The sequence below is a fragment of the Sphaerodactylus townsendi genome, linkage group LG12 (genome assembly GCF_021028975.2).
Source record: "Sphaerodactylus townsendi isolate TG3544 linkage group LG12, MPM_Stown_v2.3, whole genome shotgun sequence".
In the NCBI taxonomy this organism is placed as follows: domain Eukaryota; kingdom Metazoa; phylum Chordata; class Lepidosauria; order Squamata; family Sphaerodactylidae; genus Sphaerodactylus; species Sphaerodactylus townsendi.
The window spans coordinates 34,744,150-34,764,696 of record NC_059436.1 but is presented as its reverse complement, the minus strand read 5'-3'; positions in this window follow the sequence as shown (position 1 = coordinate 34,764,696).

Sequence of the window (20,547 nt, the reverse complement as noted above, 5' to 3'; positions counted from 1 at the left end):
CCCCTGTCTGTAGTCTGTAGCAACCCAATTTGCCACACACACACACCGCAACCCCTGTCTGTACCTTAGCTCTGAAGGCTAAAACCTAGAGAACAAGGCTTGAGAGGCAGACCTGTGCTGGTGGACTAGATAATTGGTAGAAAGCTGTCTGGGTGCCCTGTCCCCTTGCCAATTAGGTTCCTTAAAAGTAAGAACTAACACTGTGGATCATGCCCAGAAGCAGATGGGTCATCAGTACAGAGTTGACAGAGCCTGGAAACTGGCAGAAGGACTTGCATGTGGTGGAGGTCATTGGGGGTGACAAAATTGTATCAATGGAGATACAATGACATCACTTCCTGTGCACCCATAATTGAGGTCAGCATGTTGTTGGGAAATGATGCTGTAGCATTTGGGCAAAAGCGATGGCTTAACCCTAGAATTTTGCCCAAATGCCAGAATGTTCCTAAGTTATCTGACTAAACACTGATGTCTCTTCTGGGGGTGCAGGGAGTGATGTCAGCACGCTGCTGATACCTGTATAAGTATCAGAACTGCTTAGCAACTCCAGGCGGGGAAACAGGGAATCGCCAGTAGGTGACAGGTAAAGGAAAAAGAAATTTTAGTCAAACCGACAGAGTGATGGTCAGCAATGGAGAGGGATTACAAATTCTTAACCCTTATGCAGGAAAAACCATGGGAAAGGAATGTTCTAATAAAACAATAATGAAACAAAAGGACAAACAAAAAACCCATAATAAAACAATAAAAGGGTTTGCAAAGGCTGGCACATTCCATTAACACTTCAAAATTAAACATCCTCTTGTTATCTGTTAGGGAATACCTGTTGTTCTGGTCCCAGAATCCTAAATAACAATTTTAGTTGCGCATTGACTGATCTATCTGCACCAGATGTCTGGATAACAAATGGGCTATATCGGCTGACCTCCTTTATTGAAGGCCCTCATTGCTTTATCCGTGATACAAAATAACCCAGCTCTTAGAATAACTAAATTCAGCTGGACTGTTATCAGATCTGTGTTCCGATTTCAAGGCTCCTTTTAAAGAACAGGAAAATTTATATTTAACATTTGTTCACTGTTGTTCTTTAAGCAAAGGCTCGCTTCCTTTCCACAAGGAGATAACCTAGAGAGAACTGTCAGGATATTGAAAATTGCAAGGTGGTCATATGCTGGTCTAGAATGACTGGAATGTAACAGTCAGCAGAATTGTAAAGGTCGGAGCCTCTCTGTCTGGGTCTGCAGTGATTGGCATGTAACAGTCAGCAGAAGTGAAAAGGTCACAGGCCAGGATGATTAGATCATCTAGCTAATGATTTGCTGGACAAAACTATATAAGAAGACTGCATACCCAATTCAGTACCTCTCCTTCACCTTCAGGTTCGGGCTCAGATTGTTGTCAGAGTGGATAGTTATTGTTATTTTTGTTCCTTTGAGAAACAAGAGATAAAGTATTCCTGTTGGAACTAAATCTACTGTCTGAGTGTTTCTTTTTCTTATACTGCAAGCAGTTACCTCCTGTTCTAGAAAGGGTGAGTTGGCACCTAGTCCTTCCGCTGTGCACTAGGCCAACAATTTGGTTATGGGCCCAGTATCCTAACCACTGAAGCTAGAGAGTGTCGAGGCAGTGTGACACGATGACATCCACCATGTGCAGTTTGCCTTTTGAACGGCTGACTGCAGGGAACTACTCAGCATGGAGTGTGAAAATGCAGAGCTTTCTCATACGTGAAGATTTATGGGCTGTAGTCGAGACCCCACCAACCCAGGCACAGCAGCAGAGCAGAGGGCAGATGCCAGAGCCAAGGCATCCATAATGTTGGCTGTGGAAAACTCCCAGCTCATCTATCTACGGGCTGCTGAGAAGGCTTCTGACTGCTGGAAGGTGTTGAAGGACCTGTACCAGACGCAGACTGCTGGTTCCAAGGTAATCTTGACCAGACGTTTATACAATTTGAAGCTGAAAGGAGGTGAAAATGCTTGGCCAACCATGTCCAACAGCTCGTACACTATTAGATGAGCTGGAAGACAGAGGCATGACTTTCACTGAACAGCATAGGGCCTATATTGTACTATCTTCCCTAGATGACAGCTGGGACAATTTTGTCTGTAGTATGCAGAGCATAAAGGAAGATGATTTGACTCTAGACTATGTGACTGCACGGCTTCTGGAGCTCCAGAAACAAAGAGAGTTTTGCCTTGAAGCCACAGCCAGAGAGAAGCCTGCTGTTTCCAGAGGCAAAAGTGAAACCCAGCTTCCCTGAACTGTCCAAGGTCATATGCAGTTCGGCGTTGTTTCCGTTGTGGCTCTACTAATCATCTTCTCCGAGAGTGCCCACAGAAGGGGGGAGAAGAAGGGGCCAGCTAAAGGACAACGGGAAGAGGAAAGAAGGAGCACTACTTGACGGCATTGCTGAGAACCGATGTCCAGAGAAACCAACCCATCTGGCTCTTGGACTCTGCCTGCTCAGAGCATGTCGTAAATGCTCATCACCTATTGACTGAGGAGTCCAAGGCAAGTGTGAAGCATGTCAGCTTGGCCGATGGATCACCAGCTGCTGTTACGCTGCAAGGAACTGCCTACATACCATGCCTAGGTAAAAAGTTGCAAAATGTGTTATTGTGTTTCCTGGACTGGATTTTTTGTTTTGTTGAAATTTAAGTTTAGCTGAACAAGGGTACAAAACTATATTTGATAGACAGGGTTGTACAGTATGGCAGGAATGACATAGAAATTATTGCAAAAGGTACACTCTGGCGACAAAATGTATGTTATGACTGATAAAGGGCAAAATGAAAATGTAATGAATGTTTCAAGTCTAGCTAATAAGCCTATGCATGATTATTGTGTGCACTATCTTCACAGAGTCCTAGGACATGCAAGTTTGCCACCATCAAGCAGTTGGCAAAAGTATGTGATTTGAGTGTAAAGCCTTGCAAAGCATTCCTAGACTGTTCAGTCTGTAGTGGGGTTAAGGTGAAATCCTATCCAATCCCCAAAAGAGCTACAGACAAATGGAAGAGACCATTTGAACTAGTCCATGCAGACTTTAGCTGGTCCTTTCCAATCAAGCGAAGGGTGCCGCGATATATATTTCTGCTGATTGATGATTATAGCAGATATTCTTACTGCTTGCTGTTGAAATCTAAGGATGAAGCCTTTACAAGGTTTAAGGAATGGGTCTCAATGATTGAACGGAGGTTCCCTCACAAGGTGGCTTGCCTGCAATCTGACAGAGGCGGTGAGTTCATAGGGAACAAATTCCAAACATGGCTGACACAGAAAGGTATTAGCCACAGGAGAACAAATCCGTTCAGCCCGGCTGAAAATGGCGTGGCTGAGAGGAGACTAGGCATTCTTCAAACAATGCGGGATTGCATGATAAATGATGCCAAGGTTCCATTCCATTTCTGGGGAGAGGCTGTCTTAGCTGCCACACATGTAATAAACAGGTTGTGGAGTTCAAGTATCAATGAAACACCATTTTCAGAATGTTTGGCAAAAGGCCTTCCCTGAAACACCTTAGAATATTTGGGAGTTTGCTAACGTCCTCATTCCCCAGACAGCAACGGAAAAAAAGGACAAAAGAAATGGCAGAGACTGCGTTTTGCTTGGGATATCGCATATGAGAATACCAAAAGGCTATAGATTTTCATTGGGTCATGGAAGAATTGCTATCTCACGCGAAGTGCCAACTTTGAAAAGCATACAGGTTGGGGAACATGTGCATCAAAACTCTGAAGTAAGTTCTTACCACCAGTAAGCCATGACACAGTACCTAGTGACAGCACACAACCCCCACTCCTGTTCAAGGTCACACATCTGCTCCGAGCCTTAAAAGCAACAACAGAACAGTGATAGTGATCAGGAAGGGAAGCCAGGAGAGGAGGGGCTGAGCAAACTGGAGAAATAGCTATACCACCACGCAGATCAGAAAGAGCAAATAAAGGCATACCACCAAAAGGTTTATGGTACAAGAAGTGAGAGGTGTGCCAGTGGGGACAGAACCACAAGGTTTCCATGATATGTTGAAATGTCCACCTGAGGAACAGGAAAAATGGAATCAGGCTATGGACAATGAGTTTGAATCCTTGGTGAACTTAAAAGTGTTTAACATTGTTGATAAACCTACTGATAAGCCGATCATAGGTGCAAGATGGGTATACAAAGTAAACCTATACCCGATGGGACTTGCAAATATAAAGCAAGATTAGTCGCTGGGCTTCTCTCAAACAAGGTTTGACAGTTATGATGAGACTTATGCACCCGCTGCAAAGGCAGAATCCAGGAGATTAGTGATTACTCTGGCTGAGCAAAGAGAGTTTAAAATGAGGCACGGTGATTTTGAAACAGCATATTTAAATACAGATTTACAAAAGACCATATACATGAAGCAAGCACCAGGTTATGAGTATGAACAAGTTGATAAAGTTTTATAAGCTCAATAAAGAAGCTTTGTCACGGGCTGAAACAGTCCAGCCAGATGTTGGAACAGGTGCATACACAAAGCATTATGTGAAATGAAATTTGACAAAGTGTGGCCGATGCCTGTATATATACCAGAGGTACTGGTGATGAATGTATCATTTTGATGATTTATGTTGATGATCTCTGTGTGGTTGCAAAAACAGACAACCAAATCAAACAACTTTACACTGAGTTGGGTAAACACTTTAAGCTGAAAGACTTGGGGTATCTAAAGCAATACCTGGGTATTCAAGTCAGTAGAGTGAAGGGGATGTGTTTCTGACACAAAACAAAAGATAGAGGTCTGTCATACAAAAGCTGGTCTGCAAGATGCCAAAGTGGCACAAACCCCAATGGTGGCTGATTTTTGTAAGCAAGATAACAGCAAAGCATGTGAAAGGCAAGACATATATCGTTCCTTAATTGGCAGCCTGCTGCACATTGCTAACTGGACAAGACCAGACACAGCTTTTGCTGTAGGTTTATTAAGTAGAACAGTTGCAAAACCTACTGAGAAAGACTGGCAGGGGCTAAAAAGAGTAATTACGTTACTTGAAGGGAACTACTAACTATGGTTTACACTTTTCTAACCAAAACAACAAAGGACTTGAGTGGTGTATCACGGACAGCTCATTTGCAGAGGGACTCAGGATGTAAGTCCGGTGAGTGGTTATTATATGCAATATGGCAGCCATCCGATTTGTTGGAGATCTTGGGAAACAAAACAACGGTTGCCACTTCAACTGCTGAGGCAGAGTATGCGGCTCTTAATGAGGCATGCAATGAACTACAATGGGTTATGCAGTTGCTAAAGACCTGGGTGAGAAATGTGAACAACCTATAACAGTTTTGAAGACTCACAGACATGTATATAGCCATGGCAGAGAACGAAAACCTTAAAAGTCATTACCAAACATGTAGCTGTGAAATTCCAAAATGTAAAACAACTGATACAGTCAAATATGATTAAGTTGCAGTACTGTGAATCATCTGCAAACATAGCCGACATCTTACCACAGCCATTACACCAATACAAAACATAATGACTTGGTGTTTTGGTTGGGTTTTATGAGATGTACAATTTGGTAAGGACTCTGTACAAAGTGGGTAGAAATAAGTAACTCTGTGTACTGACTATGTACTAACTATGTAATGAGTGTAAATAATGTGAATGACTTTTGTTTGTAATTATTTTGTTTGTAAATATTATGTAATGAGGCAACATTCCAACCAGATATGAGAAGGGGTGTCAGGATATTGAAAATTGCAAGGTGGTCATATGCTGGTCTAGAATGACTGGAATGTAACAGTCAGCAGAATTGTAAAGGTCGGAGCCTCTCTGTCTGGGTCTGCAGTGATTGGCATGTAACAGTCAGCAGAATTGTAAAGGTCGGAGCCTCTCTGTCTGGGTCTGCAGTGATGGGCATGTAACAGTCAGCAGAAGTGAAAAGGTCACAGGCCAGGATGATTAGATCATCTAGCTAATGATTTGCTGGACAAAACTATATAAGAAGACTGCATACCCAATTCAGTACCTCTCCTTCACCTTCAGGTTCGGGCTCAGATTGTTGTCAGAGTGGATAGTTATTGTTATTTTTGTTCCTTTGAGAAACAAGAGATAAAGTATTCCTGTTGGAACTAAATCTACTGTCTGAGTGTTTCTTTTTCTTATACTGCAAGCAGTTACCTCCTGTTCTAGCAAGGGTGAGTTGGCACCTAGTCCTTCCGCTGTGCACTAGGCCAACAAGAACTTCATTTAGATGTGCTAATGTAGCCCTTTTGATGTTTTGGTCTTCTCTTGCAGCAAAGGGTGTGAAGGCAGGGGTGTAGTTTAAGCAACATATGCCTGCCTGGAATCTTCCAACCAGAGAGATCATTAAGGGAAACCACAACTTTAATAGTTTTATTCACAGCATATGAAGATAACTAAAAACTGACCTTATATATATATATATATTGAATAAACCTAAAACTATTTTCTACTATTTTTGACTAGTGGCTACGCTGACATTTCCCCTGGATGCTGCTGATGTTTCCCATTTCCCATCATTCTTTGCCATGCCACAACCCAACCCAACATTTGAACTATGACATGAAGTAGAAGGCAGTCTTTCACGCTGTTTGACAGACGTCAGCATAACTGGGCAAATCTTTATGTAAATTCCCTACAAGAAATCAAAATGACTTTTGAACGCCAGATTCAAATTTCAATTTTGAAACATGAGATTCATATTTGGATGTTGATTTGGAAGCTCAGATATGGGCACACATTTTTATAGCTCTGATGGGAGAAAGTGAACTCTCAACAACCCTATAGGTTGGGTTAAGAGAAAATAATTGGCACAAGGTCAACTTGCTTCCTGGATATTAACTCAGGCCGTTTCCGCACGGCCCATTAGCAGCGGCCTGGGAAGTGACAAAACGCTGAGCCTTCCGTTCGCGCAGAAACGCTGCTGCAACGCAGCAGCGGCGACATCCTTCGCCTTCCCCAGTGGCGTCAGGCCACCTAAAACAACAACCCTTTAAAGGGTTGTTGTTGGGAAAGCGTCTTCAACGGCGGTGCAAACCCAGCGCCGCCCGGAAAGACTCTGTCTCCCGTCCCGCCCACTCACGGTGTCCAAATTAAGGTAAGCCTGCGCAGGCCATGGCCCACTGTCGCCGTTCGACCTCCAGGGGTCGGAGGGCAGCATGAAGCGGGCTGCGGCACTTCCAGCACAAGCGGCGACTGGCATTACAAATGGTAAAGAAGAACGAAAAAGCGACTCCGATCTTGAGCCGCCTGCCGTCTACCGACCTCAACATGCCGTTCATCGCGAGCGGGCTTGCTTCGCCGCCAGAACTCTTGGCCGGCATTGAGCGCAGCATCCTAACCCTTGAAGCGGCCTCGAGTGAAAATGGACAGTAGTTGTGAAAAGAGGGGCTGAAATGCGGGAGACTGCTACACGATTGCTCTCACATAACACTCCTTGCTGCCCTGAAGGTGAGGGAGAGGGGTCAGAGCATTTTGCTCCCCTTTTGGGATAAGCTAAGTAGCCTGTAATGGAAGCTTTTTTTTCCTTCTAGAGGTGACAAGTGTACTGGGGATGAAATATTTTTGGAACCCACTAAGAATACTCGTGAATTTGAAAACATTGGTAAGTACAAGAAAGTGAACTGTGAGACTTGGGGGTGGGGGGATCCTTCCCTCTATGATCCTCTATTCCCATCCTCTATTCCCATCCTTTTGCTCCATTAAACATCCAACGTAGATCTGCCAGCACCTTACCTGAAATTTAAGCTCACTGCTTCTCTACCTCTGAAATTCTCTACCTTCTGAAATTTAAGCTCACTCCTTGTCTACCTCTGCTGACCACAAGATTACCTCAAAGATCTTGCCAGCTATTTTAGGTTGTTAAGGTAATTACAAACAGCATCACTAATGTCCTCAGACACATTTCATTGCCTGGCAAATACGAAAAAACACCACAAAATACAACAAAATCAGATGGACCCAAATATATTTGGATGTATCAGAATATATTCAGCTATACCAAATATGGTATTCATCTTATTCGGGCATACAGATAATTTGTTTGTTTTTTTCTGTTTTTTCTGTTGCTTCTATTGCTGTTTGATTTTATTGTATTATGGTTATGGTTGTTTTAGTATTCTGTTGTTTGCCGCCCTGAGCCCTATGGGGGACGGCAGGATATAAATTGAAAGATAAATAACTAACTAACTAGAGTAGAGCAAGTATCACCAAGAACCTACAAGCTTCCAGCGCTATACTCTAAAGGAAGCTAAATGTACATATAATTGTTCCTAGAGCTCTTTATCACATTTTAAAATATAATCTAGATAGATAACATGCATCTTCTTTACAACCTGATGATCTGTTAATTTTGCCTTCTGACCTTGTTCAAGGCTCAGGGTTGGGGTCTGCTTTCCTGGCAAGAACAATGGGTGATTCCGCACGGGCCAAATATAACAGGTTCAGGTCCTTTTTAAGAGTATTATCTGTGAGCAGTTCCCACAGAACTCAACCCCCAATGGTGCTATCCTGTTATATTTGGCTGAACCTGGATTAAAGTTGATAAATTAGCGACTGTTTTTCTTCAAGCCGGGTTTCAGTTGCTTCCTGCTTGCCTGTGAGAACAACAGCAAGCAGGAATTGTTCTATTCCCTCCCCCTTCTGTCCACCATTATGGAGGATTCCCCAGGTGGCCGCCATTAGAATGGATTCTCTAGGTGGCTGCTGTGGTGTGCTGGTTAGTGGGTGGGTGGGGATTCTCAGATGGGGTGGGGATTCTTGGGTTTGTGGTTTGCAGAGAAACCAGGCCATTCGCACAGGGGGCGCAGCTGCTTTGAAGCCGGCGTTTCCCAACCTCACTTGGGAAGCGAGGTTTATGGGAAACGGTGGCTTGGAGCCCTCCCCCCCTTCTGCCCTCTACCTACGTGTCCCGTGTGGCGTCCGGTCATGAGCCTAGGGGACCGCCCTGCCCCTGCGCCCGGAGCACTTTCAGCTGAGGACAAGGTGTCCCCAGGCTTCGACAGCTGTACTGAACAATAGATTCTGACACGTAGGTAAAGCCCGAAGGAGGGGAGGGCTTTGGAGCCGCTGTTTCTGGGACTGTTCCCGGCTGTTTCTGGGACTGTTCGTGCGAATGGTCCCAGGGGGGTTGGGTCCACGTGGAATACGCCGACCCAACCTCCATTGTCGCCGTGCAGAAATGGCCACAGTGTTTCCCATGCAAACCGTGCTGCCTCCTGCTGCTGACATCCCAGCAATCCCAGCTGGCCTCTGCACCCGCTGTGCAAATGGTGGCACAGGCAACATGGCTTCCTTTAACCAGTTAGTGTTGCCTGTGCAGAATCAGCCAATGCTTCCAGAATCCCCCTGTCAGCTCCCTCCCTCCCTTGGAGAAGGAGGGGGAAGTTTGAGCAAGTCTTCCCCTTTGAAGGGGTATTGAGTGAGGGGGGGCATGATTTCTGCAATAAAGCCTAGAAGGTATAGCAGGAGAAGTGATTTCTCTGCCAAAAATGTATTTTCCCCCTCTACCTGTTTTTTTTTCCATTGAAGGGATCAGCACAGTTCGATTTCTGGAATGTAAATTTAGGCGTTACTGCATTATTGAAGTTACACCTCGGAGTTTTGAGTACAAATTTCTACATCTATTCAGTAAGTATCATGGGGTGATTTTCCTGTGATTTGATGGTATGTCTATTTATAATGCTGATATATCAACGTTAGCCAAATAATTGATCTTATGATAGATTTACATAAATACCATCAAATACTCTAGGTTGATTTCTATGATACCTAGCGAGCTGGACGAACTAAGCAGACTATTGTTTTTATTAAATAACTCTGATGCTACAAACTGTAAAATGGCTGCAAATTTTCTGCTGGAAGTATACCATAAGCAACAGTATGTATGAATCAACTCTATTTGCTATATGTTACAAGTTTGTATTTAGAATAGAATAGAATAGAATAGAATCTTTATTGGCCAAGTGTGATTGGACACACAAGGAATTTGTCTCCGGTGCATATGCTCTCAGTGTACATAAAAGAAAATACATTTGTCAAGAATCATTTTGATGTGATTTATATTGTTTATGCCAAATAAAGCTGAATGAATGAAATAAATACCATAAAACCATTCAAATACGTAAGTAGCAAGCAGATTACTGAATGTGTAAAACAGAGGTTTTATTAAAATAGATGATGAACTATGCAGTACTGAAATGATACTTAATTCATATTAAATTATTACCAACAGGAAGTTGCAGTGCATAAGTGGATAACTTGAAAAAATGGACTACAAGACAAGTTGGGAGTGTTAATGTTCATCACCACAGTGTGGTAGAATTATCTGAAGAGGGAATGAACAGAGTCTTCCCTGACCTTGGCCATTTGTAACCAGATTTGAAGGGTGGTTCCTAGGAGCATGGAGTTTGGGAAAAGGGCTCAGTGGGGATGGGATGCCCCAGAATCTGTCTTCCAAAGAGGCCATTTTCTCCCTTGGAACTAATCCTAGGGTGTCTGACAATCAGGTGTAATCCCACAACACTACCAGGTCTCCTCTTGAGATGATACCTTTACAAGCCAGCTGCTGAATCCTCACTGCTTCTATTGACAACAGACAGCAGAAGTGCTGAGCAGATTCCCATCCCAGACTGGATAAGAACCAGTAGCATGCTACCACCACTAGAGGAGACCTGATGATGGAACTTTTCCCTCATATATTAGTGGTCTTCCTCTTTAAATGTTGCATGCATGTGTGTGAGAGCGGGTATTAAACTCACGCCTTTCTGCCTTCTGCCCAATTGGGATGGAGCTGTGAGTGACTTCTGAGTGGCTTATGTGCTTATGTGGAAAGCTTTATGAGCTTATATTAACATAAACTTTCACATAATCACTTTCTCAAAAGTCTAATTAAGCAGGAAGCACAGGTAGCTTGGATGGATTTTATAGCAAAAGAAAAAATATATAACACAATTGGCTAGAAAAACAAAGCATGCCTAGGTACGGTTAACTTGGCTTTGTTTCCTTCTTTGAGGGATGAGTCAGACGTCATCCCTTTCTGGATAAGTCTTCTGTCCATCTGGATTTCTGGGACTACGGTGGAGAGCTTCCTCCTCCCCACCCCCAGTTTGGGCTACCACATCCTGGCCACTGAAAATATTCCCACTCAAGAAAGAGAGGCTTGCTGGTTGTAGCTTCCAATTTAGTGATGAGGTGAATTGACTCTTGGTGTCTTAGGCCGTTTCCGCACGGCAGCGGAAACGGCTGGGTCGGCGCTTCTCGCGCCGGCCGAAGGCAGGACGATCCTGCCGGGCGGTCCGGGGAAAGAAGCGGGCAGCCGGCGGCAGCGGGCGCCGGTGCTGCGCCGCGACCCGGCTTGTCCGGGCCTCGGCGTCGCCCGAGGCCTGGGGACTACGCCCCCCAGCCCCTGCGCAGCGCCTGCTCGGCTGGCGCGGGGAAATGTCCCCATGCGGCGGCGCGCGAGGCCCAGGGACAAAGGTGAGTGCCGGGTGGGGAGGCGCCCGTGAAGCCGCTGCCGTTAAGCTCGGCAGCTTTCACGCGGCGGCGTATTCAAAGAGCGCTTCCCTGGCGTTCTGGGAATCGCGGCTTCTGTAGCCAACCGAGGCGAGAAGTGGCCGGCACTGCAGCTGCGCCCCCTGTGCGAATGGCGGCCTGGAGACGGTGTTTTTACCGTCTCCAGGCCGTCATTTTCTGCCCGTGCGGAAACGGCCTTAGAAAGAAACCTGCTCTGGGCATTTCCAAAGTCATCTCCAACACTAAAAGTCACATTCTGAGGCCCCGATCCCGTTCCAGCTGATCAACTAGTATTATGGTAGCATCAGAGTGACCTCTATTAATCACAACTTCTTTGGTTCTCAAGCCAGGAAACCAAAACCATCAGAAGATGACAAGTTAAACTTTGAATTTGCTATCGCATATTTGAAATATAATTTCAAGAACCTTGTCTACCACAGCAGAACTGGTAAGAGCAGCTTGGATCATAGGGTTTATTTGTTTCTAACCTGAGGTAAATAAAGTTCAGCAAAAGAGCTCTCATCTCTGTAAACTGGTGACAAGAGAGGGAGCTGGTTCTTCTAAATCAGCTTTCCCTTTTAAAAAAATGGCAACTCTGAAGACCAACGCATTTTTCCTATTAGGAAAAGTTGAAGAGTGTAGCAGGATTCGCTTTTACTTTGGAAGCAAGCTTGTGAGCTGAATGAAAAACCATGAATATTAGAGCTGGGATGGAGCTCAGAAACTGACCCCAGAGAAGTATTCATTGAAGTCTCAGAGTCTTTCTTGATTGGCTTGGTAAGGTGTCAGTTAAAGACATGTGCCACTTTAGGTTCCAAATTCTCTCAGCAGTTGTGGAATAAGACCATGTATAGAGGAGAAATACAGAAGAGTAAAAAAAATTGTCATTTTCACAGAGAAGAAAATATAAGGGGGTACAACTATTTGTAAGAGCACTGATGGGAATTTTTACATCAATAATCAGAATCAGGCAAAAAAGAGAAGAAACAAAGTACACAGATTTATTTATTTATTTATTTGTTTGTTTGTTTATTTGACTTTTATACCTCCCACCCGCGGAGGGCTCTGGGCGGTGTACAACAACTCTGGGCGGTGACAAGATATTATTCAAGATGGACAGAGAATTGTAAGATGACTATTAAAACAAAACATTTCCAAACTTCTATTATCTCAGAACAATATTAATATTAATTCTTCTGTCAAAATTCCAAGTATAAATCAGACTTATTCAACAGCTATGGTTTAGGCCTGAAGTTTTTTTAAAACTTAAAAAAAAAACTATGAAAACCAGTGAGTTGAACTAAAAAATCTCATAAAATCCTCCTACGTTCACTGTCCTGGGATATCAGAGATTACTCAGTTTGATATTGGGATGTCCTGTTCTGGCGACTTTTCATCTGGTTTCAGTTACAAGATTTTGTAGATCTTCCCTACAACCTCCTTTCCATGCCTGCTAAAACATTTTTGTAGCCAGTGTGGTTTGAGGGGTTTCCAGCAGACCAGAAGCAAAACGATTCTGTCCCTTTCTTGTGCCTTTAGCTATGAATTCATCTCCGAAAGCTATTCACAGGATAGAGGTAAAGGTGACTCCCCATATCTATTTAGCAAAAAGTCAGGAAAAGAGCCAATGACACTGTGGGCAGTCTTGTGGGGATTTTCTCTTTGGGCCTTCTCTCTGAAGCCAGCATGCTGTAGGGGGTAAGAGCAGGGAGACTCTAATCTGGAGAACCAGTCCTTCACATGAGCAGTGGACTTTTCTCTGGTGAACTAGATTTGTTTCCCCACATTCCTCCACATGAAGCCAGCTGAGTCTTGGGCTACTCAGAGTTCTCTCTAAACTCCTTCAGCCTCACCTACCTCACAAAGTGTCTGTTGTGCAGAGAGGAAGGGAAGCTGCTTTGAGACTCCGTACGGTTGAGAAAAGTAGGACATAAATCCAAAATTCTCATCCTCCTATTCCTCATCCAGTTATAAGTGATGATCATATCTCTTTTCTTCCACAGATATGTGTCCTTGGTGACATGCAGGTAGGTAAAATCCAGGACACTGGAAGTGTTATAATTATCCAGCTAAACCTAAAGTCCATAATCTGCATTGTAAAGAGCTGATCATAACAAATGGTAACCATCTCAGGGAAAACAACATCATCGAGATGAAATGCTCTGTTGTGGTGCAGCAAAAGGCTTCACAACTTCCTGTGACTTTTGGACATGTTCGGAATGTTAACTAGAAATGTTATGTGTACTCCAAGGATCTGAACACTATAAATATTGGTAGTAATATTGTTTTTTAAAATGTTTATGTGGAGATTTATTTGGTCAGTGAAGTTGGGTTAAGGGTTGCATTTATTCCGCACATTACTGATGAAAACATATTCCTGATGGTAGTGGGATGTCATCCATGATGCAGAAGAACAGCCCTACACCCTTTTTTCTTTTGCAGAGCTGCTCTCGTGTTAATGTGCAACTAAAACTGGAGTTAAAATTCAAAAATATCTCAGCCTCCATTTCTACAACTGAGAAGTACCAACCCAAAATAGAAGACCAAACGACAACTGTTGCTGAAGGTGTAGAAGCATGTAGCCCCCACCCACAAAGAATGACATTTTCTAGCCAAATTTGTTCTGCAATAACACACAATTGTTACTGCAGCAGTCCCCAATAACATGCAGTGGTTACTCCTACTACTCCTATGAATTTCCCCCAGCTTCAAAATCACTCTCTACTCTAACATTACATTTGTAGTGCTATCTGAAATCGACAAAGCTGATCCGATCAACCATGGTAGTTTGTATCTCTGAACAATACAGTGCTAGTTCAATATGACAAAGAAATTTTAACACATGATTGTTACTGTGTCAGTCCCTAGTCTTCCTAGTCTATTCCCTCCTGCAAAAACAACTTCTCTTGTCAATTTCACCTGCAACTTATCCTTACATTCCTCAGCAAGATGAAATTGACAAAGCTGATAACACTCAACCTGGCTTGTGTCTATGCCCTAATCGTACATCACTAGTGCAATATGGCAAAGAGAGAAAAAAATAAAAATTCCTTTAGAAAACAAAGGACTACAGGCAGGAGAAAACAGTTGAAGGGGATGGATAAGGGCCAGGTGTTAAGTGGAGCAGAGAAATAGAGACCACTTTTCCATGATCACATGCTCAGGGAAAGCTGGCTTGCAAACAGATACAAAAAAACCCATCATGGTAAAAGTGCATGGGAAAACAACAGAGGAAAAATGAAGGGCTTGGACAGATTTATGGAGAAGTCAATCTATGGCTACCAATCTTGATCCTCCTTGATCTCAGATTGCAAATGCCTTAGCAGACCAGGTGCTCAGGAGCAGCAGCAGCAGCAGAAGGCCATTGCTTTCACATCCTGCATGTGAGCTTCCAAAGGCACCTGGTGGGCCACTGCGAGTAGCAGAGTGCTGGACTAGATGGACTCTGGTCTGATCCAGCAGGCTAGTTCTTATGTTCTTATGTTCTTAAGGGTAAACATTCCCAGAACCAAATGTAGGGGGAAGAGTCCAGAATGCAAAGACAAAAATATAGCATTTGTTGGCAAGATACACTGTAAACAACTCCTGTGGAAAAGACCATTAAAAGGTGTTTTAGAGAAGTAATGAATCTGTGTTAAATTATCTTCCATGTGTACCAGGAAGAAAGGGAGATTTGAAACATTTTCTGTGCACGTCTCAATTAAACCTCTGCTGAATCCTGTTTGTCTTTCACAGGGAAATCAAAGCACACCCTACAGATCATGGCTGTCTAAGGAACCCTTCACTGCATTTCTTCTGCTCATCTTCCAGTTGGGTTTCCTACACTGGTGGTCTGATCTTTGCTGAAATGAGATTCAAATTGTGCTCTGCATTATAAGCTGTTAAAAACTGTTAAAGTTCTGTCTTGAACATCTTCAGACCCTGACCAAGAACACCTCAGTCTTGTTTGGATCATGTTTCAACTTATTAGCCTTCACATCGGAAGAGGAAGGATGGTGGCTGGCACTAGAGGTTTCCCCGGTGCTTGACCCCTGCCGCTTCCTGCCTTTGCCTTGGCTGGGCTACCACCTGCCACCAGGGTGCTCCTGGTGCTCACCTACATGCCTGCCTTCTTGCTCAGCAGGCTGGATGGGTAAGCAGGCAGGGAGTGGTGCCCAGGACCCTGGGTGGAAGGCCTCCTCCCACCCAGAGTGGGCAGTGTGGGCAGACCTGTGCTGAGCTTTTTATCATCATCATCATCATCATCATCATCATCATCATCATCATCATTTGTTTATTTGTTTATTTATTGGGCTTTATAGACTGCCCTTCCCCAATGGGCTCAGTTTGGGCTGGCTGCTTGCAAAGGGGCAGCCACCCACTCACCCAAGGGCACTCCACTGCTTCTAGCATTGAGCAAGTTGTTGCCAGGTAGTGACAGCTGTCCCAACTCCTCACTGGGAAGACGGGGTGGGCTGAATGGTCCCCTCACGTGACATGTGCTAGTGGGGCCCGGGGAGCTTTCCTCTTCTTGCTGCCTAGTTCTGCATCTACCTCCTAAGCTCCTAAATACCAAATCATCTTTCTCTATGAATCCCGAATGTTCTCATTAAGAAATTATGAATTCACAATATGTGAAGCAAGTTTTTAGATTTTATTCAGAGAACCTCATCTGCACAATCATCAGTTGAAGAACCCTTGAATGATTCAGATAATTTTTTGCATCTTGAAGGGTGCACATTCCATTCTGGCATGGCACCAGCCAGGTTTCCAGGTATTAGTATTTCCCAACATACTTTAAAAACAGCAACAGCCTTTAATCTGCACTATGGTTCCCTATAGCTAGGCATGGGAAAGGAAGATCAGTTACGTCAACCAAGCAGTCGTTCTGGGGTGCTCCACTGCCATTACTAATTGATTGATTGATCATTATCATTGCTAATCTTCTCATCTCTTTCCATCACCTACCTGATTACCCATTTTGACTTGGTTGGATCTTCTGGAACTGGGGTCCCCCTTGTTCCTCATGGCATCTGCCACCTCTGTCTTCTGATAAGTGTGTTTAAAAAGTGGATGGGGCAGTTGACTAGCAGGACTTCAGGTTGGTCACTAGAGATCTGATCATCTCTGCAGATTAAAATAATGTTTTAGCAGTAGATGTGTTGATTTTATCCCCTCTCATTCCTTTTTCTTAGCATATAATAAAAAATACCCATCACACTCCCGGCATTTGGGCTTCCTTGTGTGATCTTGCAGAACCAGCTCATCCATTCTGTTTCTTGCATGAGCTGAAATCCATTCATGGAAGAGAAAGAAAGGAGTGATTTTGCCCTGTTCCTCCTAACCACTGAAGTTTCCTGACCTGCATGGCTATTTAGCAATAGCAAGTCCCTCTGCCCAGCAATAAACTTTTCCAGGGTCAGAAAAGACTCCAGATTTGCCAAGAAGATGAAACCGATCCCTGCAATGCGAGATCCAATGCTATACTTTTATACAACTTTTATTACAGTCCAAAGTCTCATTTACAAAAGAGTTAAATAAAAATAAAATTGATTAACAAAGACCAAAACATTGTTTCCATACAGTATAAAACTGAAGTGAGCAATATAGTTTTGGTGTAAAACATACAGCCTTCACTATACTTTTATATTTCTTAAATATATTGCTATATAGTTTTTTTTCCATGAAAGAAGGGTTTGGGTTTTTTTAGGTGGGCAGGGAGACTTGGAGTTTGTACAGAATGTCCTGTGCTTGTGCACCACTCTTCCCACCTCTGGAAGGAATGGATGTTGATCATTGCCTAACTACCTAATGACACTGAGGTCCATTGTGAACCATCACCCACACCGCTGGGGGCCGATCTGATGACAACTGCTGAATGGGCTGCTCTGTCTGGACTGTTCTAGGTATCTCAGGAGAGGCCCACATTACTTCTGAAAAGAACCCAATGAGTTCTCTCTCACATTCGCACTCACAGCATAAAGTATTCCTCTAGGGAAAGTGGTAGATATAATTGCATGAGTTTTTGGGACTGTAAGGAGAGCAGTTTAAAAGAACTGAGAGTAAAACACTGAAGAGTGGGATCTTCTATTGCAGGAAGTCCTTCAATTGTTGATGGCAGGAATGAAAAGTGGCCTTTTGATTGGTTTGTCGGCCCTGGCATGCCAAATTCTTGCTCAAGTCAACATTCCGACAGTGCAAGATTTTGATGCGCAATCATACACAAAAGACCTCCAAATTAGTCATTCACATGTAATGGGAAGGAGCTTGTAGACAATAGGAAGGAGAACTGTGTACAACATGGCGCTTCTGAAGTGAATATGAAAAGAGGAAAATCTTTCATAATGCCTTAGTGTGAAAGTTCAACAGCCCGCTACTGCTTGGGGTATTGCATTTGGGCAGAGGGACCAGGAAGGGATGAAGACTTTGATCATACAGAATACCGTATACATTCCATCCTGCTAAGACCCATCATGAACCATGATGGGCATATCTGGTCACAGGTTACCTCCCTGCAAAACACAGTGTGATGGACAGAGTGTATCTTTCAGAATTTGCTTGAAATATGATTTTTAAAAGAAAGTCTGCTATCGCAAATCTCTCTCTCTCTCTCTCTCTCTCTCTCTCTCTCTCTCTCTCTCTCTTTGCATAATGACTTCCTGGAGGAGGATTTGCTTGGATGAACTTTGGGGACTCAAATGGAGGGATATAAAATGAGGCATCATTGAAGAGCTAAGATCTCTTTGTCCCTTGCAACCGTTTCCTAACTGGTGTGAAAGGTATTTTTGCAAGGATGGGAAATTTTTACTGATGGTTAGGTTGAGTCTTTGCCCTGCTTGCTTCATGCTGGATATAATGGAGGCATTGAAATCCAAAAGGTAAGACCAATCTATCGTCAAGTAGTACTTTTAGCTCAGAAAGCTGCCATGAATGTCTGTGATGGAAGTGTCATTTTCTCTGGTTCCTTCCCTTATGGATGGCAAAGGGACAGCCATGTTGGTCTGTGGGAGGCACACATTTAAAGCACAAAAAACCTTTAACTTTCTAAACCTGCTTTATTATGTTGGCGATTGTTCTGCTCTGATGGTTTGGTTTTTCACTGTGTGTGATCTTCCTCGAGTCTCAATGGGGAAAGCGAGAATATAAATTAAATAAAAAAAATAAGGTTGCTTCCATAAGCTGGTAGAAACAGATAAATAGATGCTGTACTCAAAGAAGAAAAGGAGGGGGGAGAGGATGAGTTGTTATAATGTGAGCTCAGAATCTTAGCAGTCAAAAAGATGCATACAAGAAGGGAACCAGCAAGGACTCTTGTTTTCATGGCTCCCCTCAGTCCCCACTTCTTCTACTCCTTTTTTTGCTTATTTTTTTTCATTCCTGCCACCCACCCTGTCTTTCCTTCTTGCCTCATCTTGCCTTGCCTGCTCACTTTCAAATTCACCTTCTAGTGCTTAAGCAAAGCTGCAGTGAAGCCATTTTAAGATTACCAGTCTTTGCCTAGGCAATAAAAGTGGCTACTGAAGATCCTGCACGAGAGCAATTCTATAAGAGATCTTGGCATTTTAAAACTGAGCATCCCTCCCCTTTTTTTATTTTACAATTTTAACAGTATTTTTTTTCCAACCCTGGTGGATTCTATTCTGAGTTTGTAGAAAGATTGTCTGTGCATGGCCTTAATCTGCTGGATTTAATAATCACCATGTAGGCTACATGTTAAATTTAGATGTATATAGCATTATAAAACCAAGAGACAATTACTTTCTGTAGTAACTCTAGCTCCAGCCACCCTATCCGCTCAGTTTTTGCAGAACGATGGTAAACAGGAATTTGAAATGTCTGAACTGTGTCTATTTTCTTGTGTAAAGCTAATATGGTTTGTTTAATGTATGTGGCAGGAAAGGAACCACGAGGTGGCATTGTAATGAAACAGGGTGAGCGCGCCACCTGGATGTTTGGACAGTTCAATGGGTTCAGTGAGTATTTTTTAGTTAACTTGATAAGAGCAAACAAAATTCTCAATTGGAGGGTTTTGGGAGGGACCCAACCCTAGATCTGTATCTTGATTAGGTAGTCCACTGCCTTGCTATGGTAAATACAAGGGGTGTGCAGGAGAAAGTTAGAAAATATAGCCCAGGAGCAAGTAATCTGTGATAGAAGTCCAATGGCAGCTACAGCAACCACTCAGAGTCCAGACCTGATCAGCCATTCACACACGATGATGGGCTACTTCTCCCACCTGGGGATGGTGTTGGAGGGAAGTAGCTGCTGAGCTGGGACAGATCATGCTTGCTGCTGAAGGATCTGAACCAAAACAGCCCCTGCGGTGCTTAAAGAGAATAACTGGAGTTCAGCCAACACTTGTTCCTGGATTCCAGTGGCCCTAGAGAACAGGGACTCAACATGAACTTTCCCTGGATGTAAGAAATGACCAGTCCTGACTCCTGGGGTGAGAAGTTGCTTTTGAGGGTTGGATGTGGAGTGCTGCATCAGTAAGGCGTTGCTATGCACTTGGAGGTCTGCTTAGCATTGTAGCTTATAATAATCTCTGCTTCTCTTGTTTGCCAGAGACTGAAGAGACCATCTAAAGATCGTGTGAAGCCAAGCTAGGCACATTCTCTGTGTTAAGCAACGGTAACACTAGTCAGTCATGTGGTGTAGCCAAATAAAGAAGAGGACCAAATTGTGTACAGCTTGTAAGCAGGCTACCTCTCTCCTTCATTTGCGATCTCTTTACACAGTTAGCTCCTTCTTCCTTGTTCTTCCCTCATGCTGAAATCAGACTGCAAAGGCAATTGTTTCTCATGTCCATGGATTTTATAGCATGAAAATATACATGGAATAAAAAAACACCCTATTGTAAGCCTGTGCAGCCTTTCTTTGTATTCTCCAGTAGGCTGGAGTTACCTGAACTAAGAGTAAGATCTAGTCATTTTAACTGCACCAACATTATATTGGAAAATTGCCTCTCCTGAGTAGCATATTTACTGCAAAGTTCCCTCTTCTCTGTGAAGTTTTACAGGGATATGGTACCAATACCGGTGATTAGTTGTGAATGGAAG